The sequence below is a fragment of the Leptodactylus fuscus genome, chromosome 2 (genome assembly GCF_031893055.1).
Source record: "Leptodactylus fuscus isolate aLepFus1 chromosome 2, aLepFus1.hap2, whole genome shotgun sequence".
Classification (NCBI taxonomy): domain Eukaryota; kingdom Metazoa; phylum Chordata; class Amphibia; order Anura; family Leptodactylidae; genus Leptodactylus; species Leptodactylus fuscus.
In genome coordinates this window covers 204154805-204170041 of record NC_134266.1, presented here as the reverse complement: position 1 = coordinate 204170041, position 15237 = coordinate 204154805, and positions in this window count along the sequence as shown.

Genomic DNA, 15237 nt, shown 5'->3' with positions numbered 1-15237 from the left:
GGGGTTATGTGCACCCACAATTTTTACTACTGGTATACAGTGCCATTGTCTCACTGGTAATTCAAAGAATATATTGGGGTTATGTGCACCCACAATTTTTACTACTGGTATACAGTGCCATTGTCTGACTGGGAATTCAAAGAATATATTGGGGTTATGTGCACCCACAATTTTTACTACTGGTATACAGTGCCATTGTCTCACTGGTAATTCAAAGAATATATTGGGGTTATGTGCACCCACAATTTTTACTACTGGTATACAGTGCCATTGTCTCACTGGTAATTCAAAGAATATATTGGGGTTATGTGCACCCACAATTTTTGCTACTGGTATATAGTGCCATTGTCTGACTGGGAATTAAAAGAATATATGGGGGTTACGTGCACCCACAATTTTTACTACTGATATACAGTGCCATTGTCTGACTGGGAATTAAAAGAATATATGGGGGTTACGTGCACCCACAATTTTTGCTACTGCTATACAGTGCCATTGTCTCACTGGGAATTCAAAGAATATATTGGGGTTATGTGCACCCACAATTTTTACTACTGGTATACAGTGCCATTGTCTCACTGGGAATTCAAAGAATATATTGGGGTTACGTACACCCACAATTTTTGCTACTGGTATATAGTGCCATTGTCTGACTGGGAATTCAAAGAATATATTGGGGTTATGTGCACCCACAATTTTTTACTACTGGTATACAGTGCCATTGTCTCACTGGTAATTCAAAGAATATATTGGGGTTATGTGCACCCACAATTTTTACTACTGGTATACAGTGCCATTGTCTCACTGGTAATTCAAAGAATATATTGGGGTTATGTGCACCCACAATTTTTGCTACTGGTATATAGTGCCATTGTCTGACTGGGAATTAAAAGAATATATGGGGGTTACGTGCACCCACAATTTTTACTACTGATATACAGTGCCATTGTCTGACTGGGAATTAAAAGAATATATGGGGGTTACGTGCACCCACAATTTTTGCTACTGCTATACAGTGCCATTGTCTCACTGGGAATTCAAAGAATATATTTGGGTTATGTGCACCCACAATTTTTACTACTGGTATACAGTGCCATTGTCTCACTGGGAATTCAAAGAATATATTGGGGTTACGTGCACCCACAATTTTTGCTACTGGTATATAGTGCCATTGTCTGACTGGGAATTCAAAGAATATATTGGGGTTATGTGCACCCACAATTTTTACTACTGGTATACAGTGCCATTGTCTCACTGGTAATTCAAAGAATATATTGGGGTTATGTGCACCCACAATTTTTGCTACTGGTATATAGTGCCATTGTCTGACTGGGAATTCAAAGAATATATTGGGGTTATGTGCACCCACAATTTTTACTACTGGTATACAGTGCCATTGTCTCACTGGTAATTCAAAGAATATATTGGGGTTATGTGCACCCACAATTTTTGCTACTGGTATATAGTGCCATTGTCTGACTGGGAATTCAAAGAATATATGGGGGTTACGTGCACCCACAATTTTTGCTACTGCTATACAGTGCCATTGTCTCACTGGGAATTCAAAGAATATATTGGGGTTACGTGCACCCACAATTTTTACTACTGGTATACAGTGCCATTGTCTCACTGGGAATTCAAAGAATATATGGGGGTTACGTGCACCCACAATTTTTACTACTGGTATACAGTGCCATTGTCTGACTGGGAATTCAAAGAATATATTGGGGTTACGTGCACCCACAATTTTTACTACTGGTATACAGTGCCATTGTCTCACTGGTAATTCAAAGAATATATTGGGGTTATGTGCACCCACAATTTTGGTACTGGTATATAGTGCCATTGTCTGACTGGGAATTCAAAGAATATATGGGGGTTACGTGCACCCACAATTTTTGCTACTGCTATACAGTGCCATTGTCTCACTGGGAATTCAAAGAATATATTGGGGTTATGTGCACCCACAATTTTTACTACTGGTATACAGTGCCATTGTCTCACTGGGAATTCAAAGAATATATTGGGGTTATGTGCACCCACAATTTTTGCTACTGGTATATAGTGCCATTGTCTGACTGGGAATTCAAAGAATATATTGGGGTTATGTGCACCCACAATTTTTACTACTGGTATACAGTGCCATTGTCTCACTGGTAATTCAAAGAATATATTGGGGTTATGTGCACCCACAATTTTTGCTACTGGTATATAGTGCCATTGTCTGACTGGGAATTCAAAGAATATATGGGGGTTACGTGCACCCACAATTTTTGCTACTGGTATACAGTGCCATTGTCTCACTGGGAATTAAAAGAATATATGGGGGTTACGTGCACCCACAATTTTTGCTACTGCTATACAGTGCCATTGTCTCACTGGGAATTCAAAGAATATATTGGGGTTATGTGCACCCACAATTTTTACTACTGGTATACAGTGCCATTGTCTCACTGATAATTCAAAGAATATATTGGGGTTATGTGCACCCACAATTTTTACTACTGGTATACAGTGCCATTGTCTCACTGGGAATTAAAAGAATATATGGGGGTTACGTGCACCCACAATTTTTGCTACTGCTATACAGTGCCATTGTCTCACTGGGAATTCAAAGAATATATTGGGGTTATGTGCACCCACAATTTTTACTACTGGTATACAGTGCCATTGTCTCACTGGTAATTCAAAGAATATATTGGGGTTATGTGCACCCACAATTTTTACTACTGGTATACAGTGCCATTGTCTCACTGGGAATTAAAACAATATATGGGGGTTACGTGCACCCACAATTTTTGCTACTGCTATACATTGCCATTGTCTGACTGGGAATTCAAAGAATATATTGGGGTTATGTGCACCCACAATTTTTACTACTGGTATACAGTGCCATTGTCTCACTGGGAATTCAAAGAATATATGGGGGTTACATGCACCCACAATTTTTACTACTGGTATACAGTGCCATTGTCTGACTGGGAATTCAAAGAATATATTGGGGTTACGTGCACCCACAATTTTTACTACTGGTATACAGTGCCATTGTCTCACTGGTAATTCAAAGAATATATTGGGGTTATGTGCACCCACAATTTTTGCTACTGGTATATAGTGCCATTGTCTGACTGGTAATTCAAAGAATATATTGGGGTTACGTGCACCCACAATTTTTGCTACTGGTAGATAGTGCCATTGTCTCAATGGGAATTCCACAAATAATTTGGGGATTCATTCACCCTACATCTCAGGCTCTTGCCATATTCACCCAGGTTGTCAGTGCTGCACCAGCTCGTTCCCAGACAGCTCGGCCCGAAAAACACGTTACCTATATAGAGGATTTGGACAATGAAGACAACATGTTCTAAATCTAAGGTCTGCACCTTCTCCAGAATTAAAATAAAGGCAGCGTTTAACTTTCAAATAGCACTGCACAAAGGAAGAGCTTATCAGCTTGTCTCATGACATGCTACTGAAAAGTGTCATTTGTGTATCTTAATGTAAATATAGTTGTATAAGCTTTTTGGGTTTTAGGCACTGCCAAGTCATTTATTACCACCCGCTCCCTTATAATGATGATGACGCCAAAGTCACTGTGGGTGTTCAGAGCTCACAGCTTTGGGTGACATTTGTCTTGCTCTCTGTCGGTACCAGCTGTCTTTTTGGATACCGTAAAGTTATGTTATGTTAGACCTAGACCGGGGTTCGAGGCTTGTAAAAATCCAGTATTATTTGTTCTTCATGATGTGAAATATGTGTTGAAAAGCAACCCAAGATGAAGTCAGCCATGTGTGCCAGTGTGTTACTTGGCATGCCTTTGCTGGCCCCAACTGTAAGGGTCACTCTCCATTTCCTCCATTTTCCACTCCCCTTCACACCATTTGTGGTGAAGCAATGGGATGCACTGAAGTGCACCCTCTAGCCTCGTGTGGGATAGGGACATCAGATGCCACTCCAACCCCCTCGTCTTCCTCCGCCAGCCAATGGTGCGAAGATGAGAGGAGTGTGCTCTGAATGTTTTCTGCCTAGCAGAGGCTAGTTCTCACTTACGAAAATGGCCCCACTTTGACCTGTATATCAGGCACAATGGTGTAGGTTTCAAAGAAACATGGCACCAACAAGTGGAAAAACGTGGGCCATGCGTGGACCGTGTTTGAGTCTGGCAAGCTCCAGATCTGCTACCAGGTTCCAGCCATTATCACAGGCGCAAAAATGCCAGGCCCCAGGTGTAGCAGGGAAAAAAAAATGCCATCTCAGCCAGGATGGCATCCCTGACCTCGGAGGCACTGTGCTGTCTGTCCCCCAAGCTGATCAGTTTCAGCACGGCCTACTGACATCTCCCCATGCCAGTGTTACAGTGTTTTCCGCTAGTAGCTGGGGTGGAGGTTGCAGCTTCGTAGGGTTTCAGTCTACTCCTGCCATGAATTTTGGCCTGGGAGAGGAGATAGGCCACCCCAGTTTGCACCCGGGGAACAGACTCCACCACATTCACCCTGCCTGTCATTAAAGATAAGCACTGCAGCATCCCTGACCACAGGCGCTTGTCCATGTGTCGGTGGTCAAGTGGACCTTGCAGCAAAGCGCGGAACTAAGGGCCCACCTGATGTTGAGTGACACGTGCTGGTGCAAGGCGGGGACGCCACACCGGGAGAAGTTGAGACGGCTAGGGACGGCATAGTGAGGTGCCACAGTTGCCATCAGGTCCGGGAAGGCGGGAGTTTCAACAAGCCGGAACGCCAACCTCTCCTGGGCCAGCAGTTTAGCGATGTTGGCGTTCTAGGCTTGCGTGGGTGGGTGGTTAGCGGTGTATTTCTGCCGGCGCTCCAATGTCTGAGAGATGGTGGGTTGTTGTAAAGAAGCGCCTGATGGTGCCTTTGATGGTGCAGGAGAAGGAGATAAGACAGAAACAGGGGAGGATGAGGGAGAAGTCAACAAAGTGGCGGAGGCAGATGAAGTGATGTCCTGGCTCGTCCTCTGGAGTGCATCGCCAGCACTGTGAGCAGAGGCAGTGGCATGAACGGCGGGCGACGTTTGTCCTGCCGTTGCTGCCTGCCACTGATTCCATTGCTTGGATTCCAAATGACGGTGCATTGAAGTGGTGGACAGGTTGCTCTTCTCAGGGCCCCTACTCGATTTCGAGAGGCAAATTGTGTAGACGACACTATATCTGTCCTCGGCGCATTCCTTGAAAAAACTCTACACCTTCAAGAAACGTGCCCTCGATGGGGGAGTTTTTCTGGGCTGGGTACAAAAGGGAACATCTTCGGACATTCCGGGTCTGGCCTGGCTTTGGCAAAGCAGCTGACCTCTGCCTCTGGACATGTCTCTGCCTCTAGCTACCCTTTTTGGTGCTGCACCTGCCTCAACATCCACACTACTTTCCCAGCTTGACATCTGCCTTGTCAAGGTGGGGTCGGTGTCCTCGTCGTCCACCACCTCCTCTTCCAACTCCTGTCTCGCCTCCTCCTCCTGCACAATGCGCATGTCAACTGGCTGCCCTGACAGCAACTGCGTCTCATCGTCGTCGATGAGGGTGGGTTGCTGGTCATCCGCCACCAAATCGACCGGAGATGGAATGGAGGAGACTCTAGTGTTTGAGCATCTGGACACAGATACTCGTCTGTTAGGTCCGTGGAATCGCGAAATGGAGGGGCAGGTTGCGGTACAGTCAAAGGAAGGGAGAACAGCTCTGGGGAGCAGGGACAGTTGGGGTTATTGTTCTGGGAAGATTGGGAATTTTGGGTGGAAGGAGGACAAGACTGTTGGGTAAGAGGAGGTAGAGGCTGCCTGGCTGGTGGACAATGTGCTTTAAGCGTTATCCGACAGCCATTGCAAGACCTGTTCCTGGTTCTCGGGCCTACTAATCTTTGTACCATTCAGCCTAGTTAATGTGGAACTTTTGTGCAAAGCGCAGAACTTAGGGCCCGCCTGATGTTAAGGGACACACGCTGGTACAAGGCTCAAGTCACCCTAAGTGCCAAAAACACTGCTGGTGCAAGGCTCTACTCATGCCAAGGGCCTCAATCTCTGCTGGTAGCTCAGCTTAAGGTCCTGTAACTTTGTTTGGAAGGGCTCATGTTAAGGGCTAGAAAAGTGAATTTTGGAAGGTCTTACCACATCACACACACACACACACACTCAAAATGATAGTTAAGGGTGAGGGCTTTTGGAATTCCCATTGCCTATTCCATTTGTGGTTGTCATGGGGAACGTGATTTAAAGGGGTGGTTGTTACTGTTTGTTGAGCTTAAATTGGGGTTTGTGTCCATCCATTTGGGGAGTAAAGAAGGTTTCCAGGTATTTTCCCACTTTGTTAGAGGTTTTTTTGAATGTGGAAAGTGTGTAGTTGTTAGGCAGTGATGTTGGGGTAATAGAGGGTCTTTGGTGTGTTAGATGCCCCCAGACATGCTTCCCCTGCTGTCCCAGTGTCATTCCAGAGGTGTTGGCATCATTTCCTGGGTTGTCATAGTGGACTTGGTGACCCTCCAGACACGGATTTGGGTTTCCCCCTTAACGAGTATCTGTTCCCCATAGACTATAATGGGGTTCGAAACCCGTTCGAACACACGAACATTGAGCGGCTGTTCGAATCGAATTTCGAACCTCGAACATTTTAGTGTTCGCTCATCTCTAATACCTACAATTCTTTTCTTTTTAGACACAAATATAAAATGTAATGATTTCTTTTCTGGTTATCATGGTACTACACAATTTGTTATCCTGTTGTTAGACAAAGTACTGCATCACATCCATGACCAGATATGTAATCCATGGTATTTGTAATATGTTGCTTCAGTGTTCCATGGACCACATCACCAAAAGTAATGAGTAGACAGTACGTAGTCTGATTCTGTAGTTATAGTCTCTTCTCCCTGTCCCTTTTTGTTATCCTACTAAAAATCCATCAACGTGAGGTTACTTTAACTAAAATTCCCCTTCCAATTTTTTTTTTCTCTCAATCAGGAAAATTAATTTTACTCCCACCACAGAGGTATTGACACTTCCCAAAATATCACCTATGTCTTAGAAAATATTTGTTCCTCCCCACTACAAGGACTGATCCCCCTTACACTCTATGCACACATAGTTTTCGGGCGTGGATTCTGATGCAGAATCTACGTCAGAATCCCTGCGGAAAAATAGCCTCCCATTAACTTCAATGGGTTCCTTTTTTGAGAGGAAATTTTGTCTATGCCAAGAAACCAGAGGTTTTAAAGGGAAACCACCCCAACAAGTCCAGCTCTTTACATTAACTAATACATGTGTGCCTCTCCACTGATTTTGGCACAGTTTAAATTTTTTCTCTAGTGTTCAATAACTGCTGTTATCTGTGGTGTCTGATATGCTATTTAGGCTCTGTTAATGGAGTAGACAGCTCTGTACTTTTTATAGTGGCAACCACCAATTACTGCAGCTTAGTTCACATTCAAGTGAAGAGCAGAGGCTATTTATCATTAAGGGGAGTTAGCACACAATGGGGCAGATTTACTATTAGCGTCTAAGTATTCGCAGCAGGTTAATCAGCTTTCATCAGGCATGAAGAACAAGAAGTTAGGCAACATGTTGGCTCAGTGGCTAGCAATGGTGCCTTGCAGCACTGAAGTCATAGGTTTGAATCTAGTCAAGGAGCTTGTCTGGAAAAAAACTGAAGTATCTGAAAGAAACCCAAAGACGTGTTGATAGGGATATTTTAATTTGAAAAGATAATTCTGCATTACTTTTCAACTTGGTTCACAGCCAGGAACAATTATGGCTCCCAAATAAAAAGTCCAATAGCAAGCAGGACTTTTCTTTCTGATGATTTTGGGTGGAAAATGGGCAGAAACCCGGTGGACCCTATTATAGCAGGTAACCACTTTTTAAGCGGATAGGGTTTCCATTTTTCAGGTCCCCGACCGGACCCGCAGAATGGAAAACCGAACCATTTGGTTACCTTAGGCATTATTGGGTGTATGTTTAGTGTTTATTCATACTCTTTCTCTCCCAATCACTTATTCTTTTCATCCACTCTAAGGGCTAGTTCAGACGTGGGGCTAGCTGCGTCTCTCTCTGGTCAAAACCCACCTGCCACGACCATCGCGGTCGCGGCTTTCCCCTCCTATGTTGGCTCAAATGAATGAGCCAACACTGGAGGGTGCTGCCGCTAGGCGGAAGCCGCGGTCCAGCACGCTGCGGCTTCCGCCTGAAGAAAGGACATGTCGCTTCTTTTCTCCGCTAGCAGCAGCCCGCCGCTAGTGGAAAAAAGAAGCCCGGCGGTCTGCATAGACCACCATTGTAAAGGGGCGGATTTTGTCAAAATCCACCCCTTTGTTCACATATGAACGAGTCCTAAGGGTTGGAGAGGATTGTAAAGAAAGGTAAAGTGTAAGCTAAAAGTGCTTCAGAAAAAAAAAAAAAACTGCATCAGGTTCCAATCCAAAAGCATGGTAGACATGACTGAAAGCCGGTGCACAGCAGCAGCATCCAGCCTCGCACTACGCTCTGGATTAGGCCCAATGAATGAGCCTAGTCTGGAGGAGGGTGCGTTTTCAGGCCTAATCACTTCTTTTTCCGGAAGCCGGCACAAGCCAGCTCCCGGAAAAAGCTCCTGAGTGGTTCCCATTCATTTCAATGGGAGCCGTCTTTTTGGTCAGGATTTTGAGGAGAATACGGCCTCAAAATGGTGACCAAAAATTTCTGTGTGAACTTACCCTTATGCGGATCTGCCAGTAGTCTAGAGATAAAAATCTAAATTTATTAGCTGGTTTAGTCTGAATACTATAGAAAGCTGTATTGTGAAATTAGAAACTACTTGTTTTGTTTGTGAAAGCATGAGCTAAATTTATAATTTACATTAAACACCCAGTGGTTGTGATGTGAATTGCAGTCTGTCCAGAGTTTAGATAACATATCATGGTATTGTGTTAAATTGATTTCAAGAGAAATTGTACTCCTTCACCATTTTGAGAATGGCTCTTGTTACATTAGTTTTACAATCCTAGAGAGATGACATGCTAATTTGAAAAGTGGGAAAACACTACAGTTAGGCTGAGGCCCCACGTTGCGGAAATGTAGATTTTTTGTTGTAGATTTTGCTGCTTTTTTTTTAGCCAAAGTCAAGAATTGCTACCACAAGAATGGGAAATATATAGAAAGTCCTTACACGTCTACCTTCAATCCACTAATGGGGTTGGCTAAAAAAAAAAAAAGGCAACAAATCTGCAACAAAAAGCTGTGTTTCTGCATTGTATAGGCTCAACCTTAAAGTGAGTTTGCCACCACTAAAATTTCTTCTAAACTACTTCAATGCTGTTGCAGGGACTAACATTGACATAGTGAAAACACTTGTTTGTGTCAAAGTACAATCTTTCTGCCAAGAAAATCAACTCATAACTTACCTGTCAAAGCACCTGTTCTTGTCTGTACTTGCTACCACTTCTTAGCAGTAGGATTTACAGATCCAGATGTGCGGTGGGGTGACCACAAGCGAATTTGGTGTATATATTTGATAAAGTTTCTGCATCAATTTTGTTTCATATGTGTCCACATGAATGCAACCTTAACCAAACACAAAGGTGATATATTCTGGGACATATAACAAATTGTTTGATATGTCTTATCAGACATGAACATGTATAGTATAAATACATCACTTTGCCCTAAATGTATTTATGACATGAGTACTGTAGATTTCCTGAAGTACATTTCATGGAATTTTAATAAGCTCCAGTGATTAAAACTTTATATATTCTTTTCAAGCTTAGAAAAGGTACCATAAACTACATCATATTTAGCTCTATAACTACAGTATATTATTGCATTCTGGAATGTATCAGCTTCCAAAATGTCTTGGAAAATGTTGAAGAGAATTGTTCACTTCTTGGTCTGATAGTACGCTTATGTGATGTACTGTAGTTTGATAATAATGGATAAGGTACAGAACTTTTGTCATATAAAAGGTTAAAAAACAATTAAATGAGCTGGAGATCAAGACTTTTACATGAAGAAAAGACCTAATGAACTCTTTTAGATAAAAATACACTGTAACCTATCATAGAGGCTCAAGAAATAATTGTTCTGAAAGACCTATGCCTTTTAATGATTATATATATATATATATATATATATATATATATATATATATATATATATATATATATATACCTTTACACTGGAAAGAACAAAAGGGCAGAGGAAAATTGATTGAGATCTATTATTGAAGTATAACCATTTATGAAAAAATGTGTTTCGCTCCTGGCTGAGGACTCTCCAAGAAATGTAACTTTTAATTGCAGTCATACCTTTGTAAAGTTCTTTATTGTGACTTAATTAATAGCAACAAATTAGAACAAGACAAACAAATAATTATTACTCACCTTTGACCTTTTCTGATGAGCTGCTCAGTTCCGCAAGTTCTGTGCTGCAGCCTTTATAGAGTTTATCTTAGGACCTTTGACATGATTATCTTTGTTAGGTCACTTCAGCTCTAAGGCAAGGCAAGAATCGGGACAGTAACAGTTTTTAATTCTGTTCTATTTTTCCTTTCCTATTTTTCACAATTACGTTTTTTCACTATTCACTATGTTTACTCAGTTTTAACTGAGGGGGATTAATATTGATACATCATTTGGATACATCATCAACATGTAGTTTGTGGGGTCTCACACCCAGGACCCCCCATCCATCAACTGGTATTCATTGAAGCCTCTTCAATGAACACCAAGCATAGCATCATTATATATGTAATTTGTATAATATGCAATTTCTATAATATCTTAGCATTGTGACATGTATATTGTGTGCATATAGAGTGTAGTTTCTCCTTTAAATGGGCTGTACCACTGTGAACCAGGAGCAAAAATTTGGTACGAACAAAGCAGGAAGTTCTGCTTGGAACAGAGGGTAAATGTTATATGAGTCTCAGAGCTACTTACCTACTACCTACGGCCATAAGACAAACTGGTCACCCTGATATCCTATACCCTGGAGTGGTTACTGGTTTAGACTCTCTGGGACCTTTGTGAACTTTTGTTCATGTTTTCTGAAAGGACATATATCAGACAATATTTGGTGACTCCCGGGAGACTTCTATTAGATAGAGTGTGCCCCAACCTACATGGCCAACATGACATTAGGCTTCATTATGACTGTCCCACTGTGCAGTTATTAGTGGTATATATGCGAGTGCAGTCAGGCTATTGCATGGGATGTGACGTACTTCAGGAGTTATAGCTATGTGCCATGCAACAGGTATTTCTGATGTATCTGCTGTGTTCCCTTGTATTCAACACAATATACTACATCAACACTTCTGCCCCAGAGGAAGCCTTGGAGTGAAACACATGTTGTGGCAGAAGGCTAGACATTGTGGGAAGTCGTAGCTGCTATTCTTACATCAGCATTTTACACTGGTTAGTTTGTGCACTTTATAATAATTTCAATAATGGTTGTTTACAATTATGTTCATGAATTGAACCTGGTATAAAGTACTAAAAATATTATGGATGTTAGACTTATTGTATGTGTATTTTGTTTTATTCACTATTAGCTGCCATACTCGGTATTTCAGCTTAGTACTATTCACTTGAACGAAAGTGAGCTGCTGCTTTACCATGTGACGGGTGAACATAACATCATTGTCACAAGGTCAATGCCACAGTTTCTTTAAACAGCTGATCGGTAGGGTACCTGGGTGATAGACCACCAACAATTAAACATTGATGACAAATCCTAAATATTTTTGAAAAACTCCTAATTGAGCACTGTGTTTATAAAGAGCAGTCACCTATGCATGTGTCTTTTATACTAATAATCTTCCATACTCCATTTAGGTACCTTTGATACAAATAGAGTATATGAATGGATGTAAACATTGAGGCTCTTGGTTACATAGTTACATAGTAGATGAGGTTGGATAAAGACATTAGTCCACCAAGTCCAACCTATAACCCTACAATCCCCTACAGTGATGATCCAGGGCAAGGCAAAAAACCCCATGAGGCTCATGCCAATTGCCCTATATCAGGGGAAAAAATTCCTTCCCGTCTCCAAATCTGGCAGTCAGTATAAAAACCCTGGATCAACGTGTCCTTAAAATCGAGAGTCCATAACCTGTTATATTTTTCTCTTCAAGAAAGACATCCAAGCCCTCTTTGTACTTGTTTAATGAATCCACCATCACCACAATGCGGACAAAAATGTGCCAGGAAATTTCAAACCAACTATAATCTGAGTGTATCACAGATGGTGAAGGGTAACCCAGTACTCATATTATATCCCAAATACTTGGCCCCAGGAAGAGAATAAATAAAATATAACCTGTATTGATACTTTTAAAATCTGTGAAAGACGTAAACGTCCACTGTATTAATTGTACAAGTCTCTAAATAACATAAAAGTAGCCCTATCAAATATAGGGGATCTGCAATTACAAAGTGGTATAGATCTGTGTGCTCAGGTGGTACTGATGATATAACCCACACTCAAATATATACTACTTCTTTACCCTGTTCAAACATGAACAAGAACATTCCCCTATAAATACAATCTTTTATAGGGGTATTAGACACCAGTGAATAAGATACACCTAAATATTGGACTTAGAGGATTCAAATATATACTGCAGTGAGGGTCAACAATAAAGCACAGCAGGGGCTACACAGTGGCTCAGTGGTTAGCAATGCAACATTGCAGAGTCCTGGGTTTGAATCCCGCCAGGAACATCTGCAAGGAGTTTGTATGTTTGCGTGGATTTCCTCCCAGTCTACAAAAGACATACTGATAGGGAAAAAAATGTACATTGTGATCACTATATGGGGCTCACAATATACATTTTTAAAAAAGCACAGCTTCATCAGCCTCCTCAATCCAAACACTCTGGTTACCAATACCCCTCTCAAAAGTTCTATTCAGTGATATACATGCCCTAACCCACTACTCAACTCGTTTCACCTATGTCTAAGTTCATCAGGACTGATTTAAACTAGTATTATTTTAATATAAAACAAAAAATGAAGTAAAAAATGCTGTTCCCAGGACTCTGATGGTGAGTCCTGGTACTTCATAGATGTTGATGCTGGTCACTGGCACTGCTTCCCTATATAAAAGGTTGTAAGTGCCAAAGCTCCGACCATAGCCTTGCGCCGCTACCAACCAGAGGCTCCGATCGCTAAAACATCCATATATGATCCTGGTAGGGCGTCTACAACAGCGCAGGGCATAACACAATATCTAGGTCCAGTCAGCTGTTTAGGAAAATCAGCTGGATCGTAGTAATGGTAAATACATGAAACAGGGATGGTCCCAGTTATGGATGTGCAATGATATTTTGGCCCAATACTGTGTAATGATGTTAATGATACCAACCACCATTACCAATGATCAGGACTATACATAAATACATCCAGGGCACCAATAATACCTCCTCACTGGTTAACAAATACACTCACCGGCCACTTTATTAGGTACACCATGCTAGTAACGGGTTGGACCCCCTTTTGCCTTCAGAACTTCCTCAATTCTTCGTGGCATAGATTCAACAAGGTGCTGGAAGCATTCCTCAGAGATTTTGGTCCATATTGACATGATGGCATCACACAGTTGCCGCAGATTTGTCGGCTGCACATCCATGATGCGAATCTCCCGTTCCACCACATCCCAAAGATGCTCTATTGGATTGAGATCTGGTGACTGTGGAGGCCATTGGAGTACAGTGAACTCATTGTCATGTTCAAGAAACCAGTCTGAGATGATTCCAGCTTTATGACATGGCATTGCATTATCCTGCTGAAAGTAGCCATCAGATGTTGGGTACATTGTGGTCATAAAGGGATGGACATGGTCAGCAACAATACTCAGGTAGGCTTTGGCGTTGCAACGATGCTCAATTGGTACCAAGGGGCCCAAAGAGTGCCAAGAAAATATTCCCCACACCATGACACCACCACCACCAGCCTGAACCGTTGATACAAGGCAGGATGGATCCATGCTTTCATGTTGTTGACGCCAAATTCTGACCCTACCATCCGAATGTCGCAGCAGAAATCAAGACTCATCAGACCAGGCAACGTTTTTCCAATCTTCAATTGTCCAATTTCGATGAGCTTGTGCAAATTGTAGCCTCAGTTTCCTGTTCTTAGCTGAAAGGAGTGGCACCCGGTGTGGTCTTCTGCTTCTGTAGCTCATCTGCCTCAAAGTTCGACGTACTGTGCATTCAGAGATGCTCTTCTGGCTACCTTGGTAGTAACGGGTGGCTATTTGAGTCACTGTTGCCTTTCTATCAGCTCGAACCAGTCTGGCCATTCTCCTCTGACCTCTGGCATCAACAACGCATTTCCGCCCACAGAACTGCCGCTCACTGGATGTTTTTTCTTTTTCGGACCATTCTCTGTAAACCTTAGAGATGGTTGTGCGTGAAAATCCCAGTAGATCAGCAGTTTCTGAAATACTCAGACCAGCCCTTCTGGCACCAACAACCATGCCACGTTCAAAGGCACTCAAATCACCTTTCTTCCCCATACTGATGCTCGGTTTGAACTGCAGGAGATTGTCTTGACCATGTCTACATGCCTAAATGCACTGAGTTGCCGCCATGTGATTGGCTGATTAGAAATTAAGTGTTAACGAGCAGTTGGACAGGTGTACCTAATAAAGTGGCCGGTGAGTGTAAGTCACATCTTTCAGAGAATTTTAAGAGTATCAATAATGGTTATATTTTATTTATTAATTTCACCCTGGGGCCAAGTATTTTGGATGTGGCTATAATATGGTATGTAAAGTTAAACTACATAGAAGAATATAGCAGATTTATCAAACAACATTAGATACTTTCATACAATTGGTGCAGTTTATAGCGTCTAGTCTAGGTTTGCACTGTCTTTCATTTAGACAGTATTAGTAAATCTGCCCCAGTTGTGTCAGATAACAAGGACAGCTAAGTAGAATAATATCCAGTTCTGTGTAAAACATATACTTTATTTTCTTAATTTAGATCATTGCTGGCTGTTGGATCCTACGCAGCTATCTGTGACTTAGAAGGATAGCTGTCTCCTAAGCACAGAAGGACAGGAGACTGAATCTTTCCCCACAACATATATTTGAATGTACTAATCTCCTCTTGCTCTATATCATGGTGGAGGACAGGTTCCCTTTAATGCAATATATCTGTAAAAATGTTATGTATGCATTTTGATACAATTATTGACCATGTTTAATTCATCTGTAAAGAAGGATATGTCATAGGGTATCATGTTTGTAATA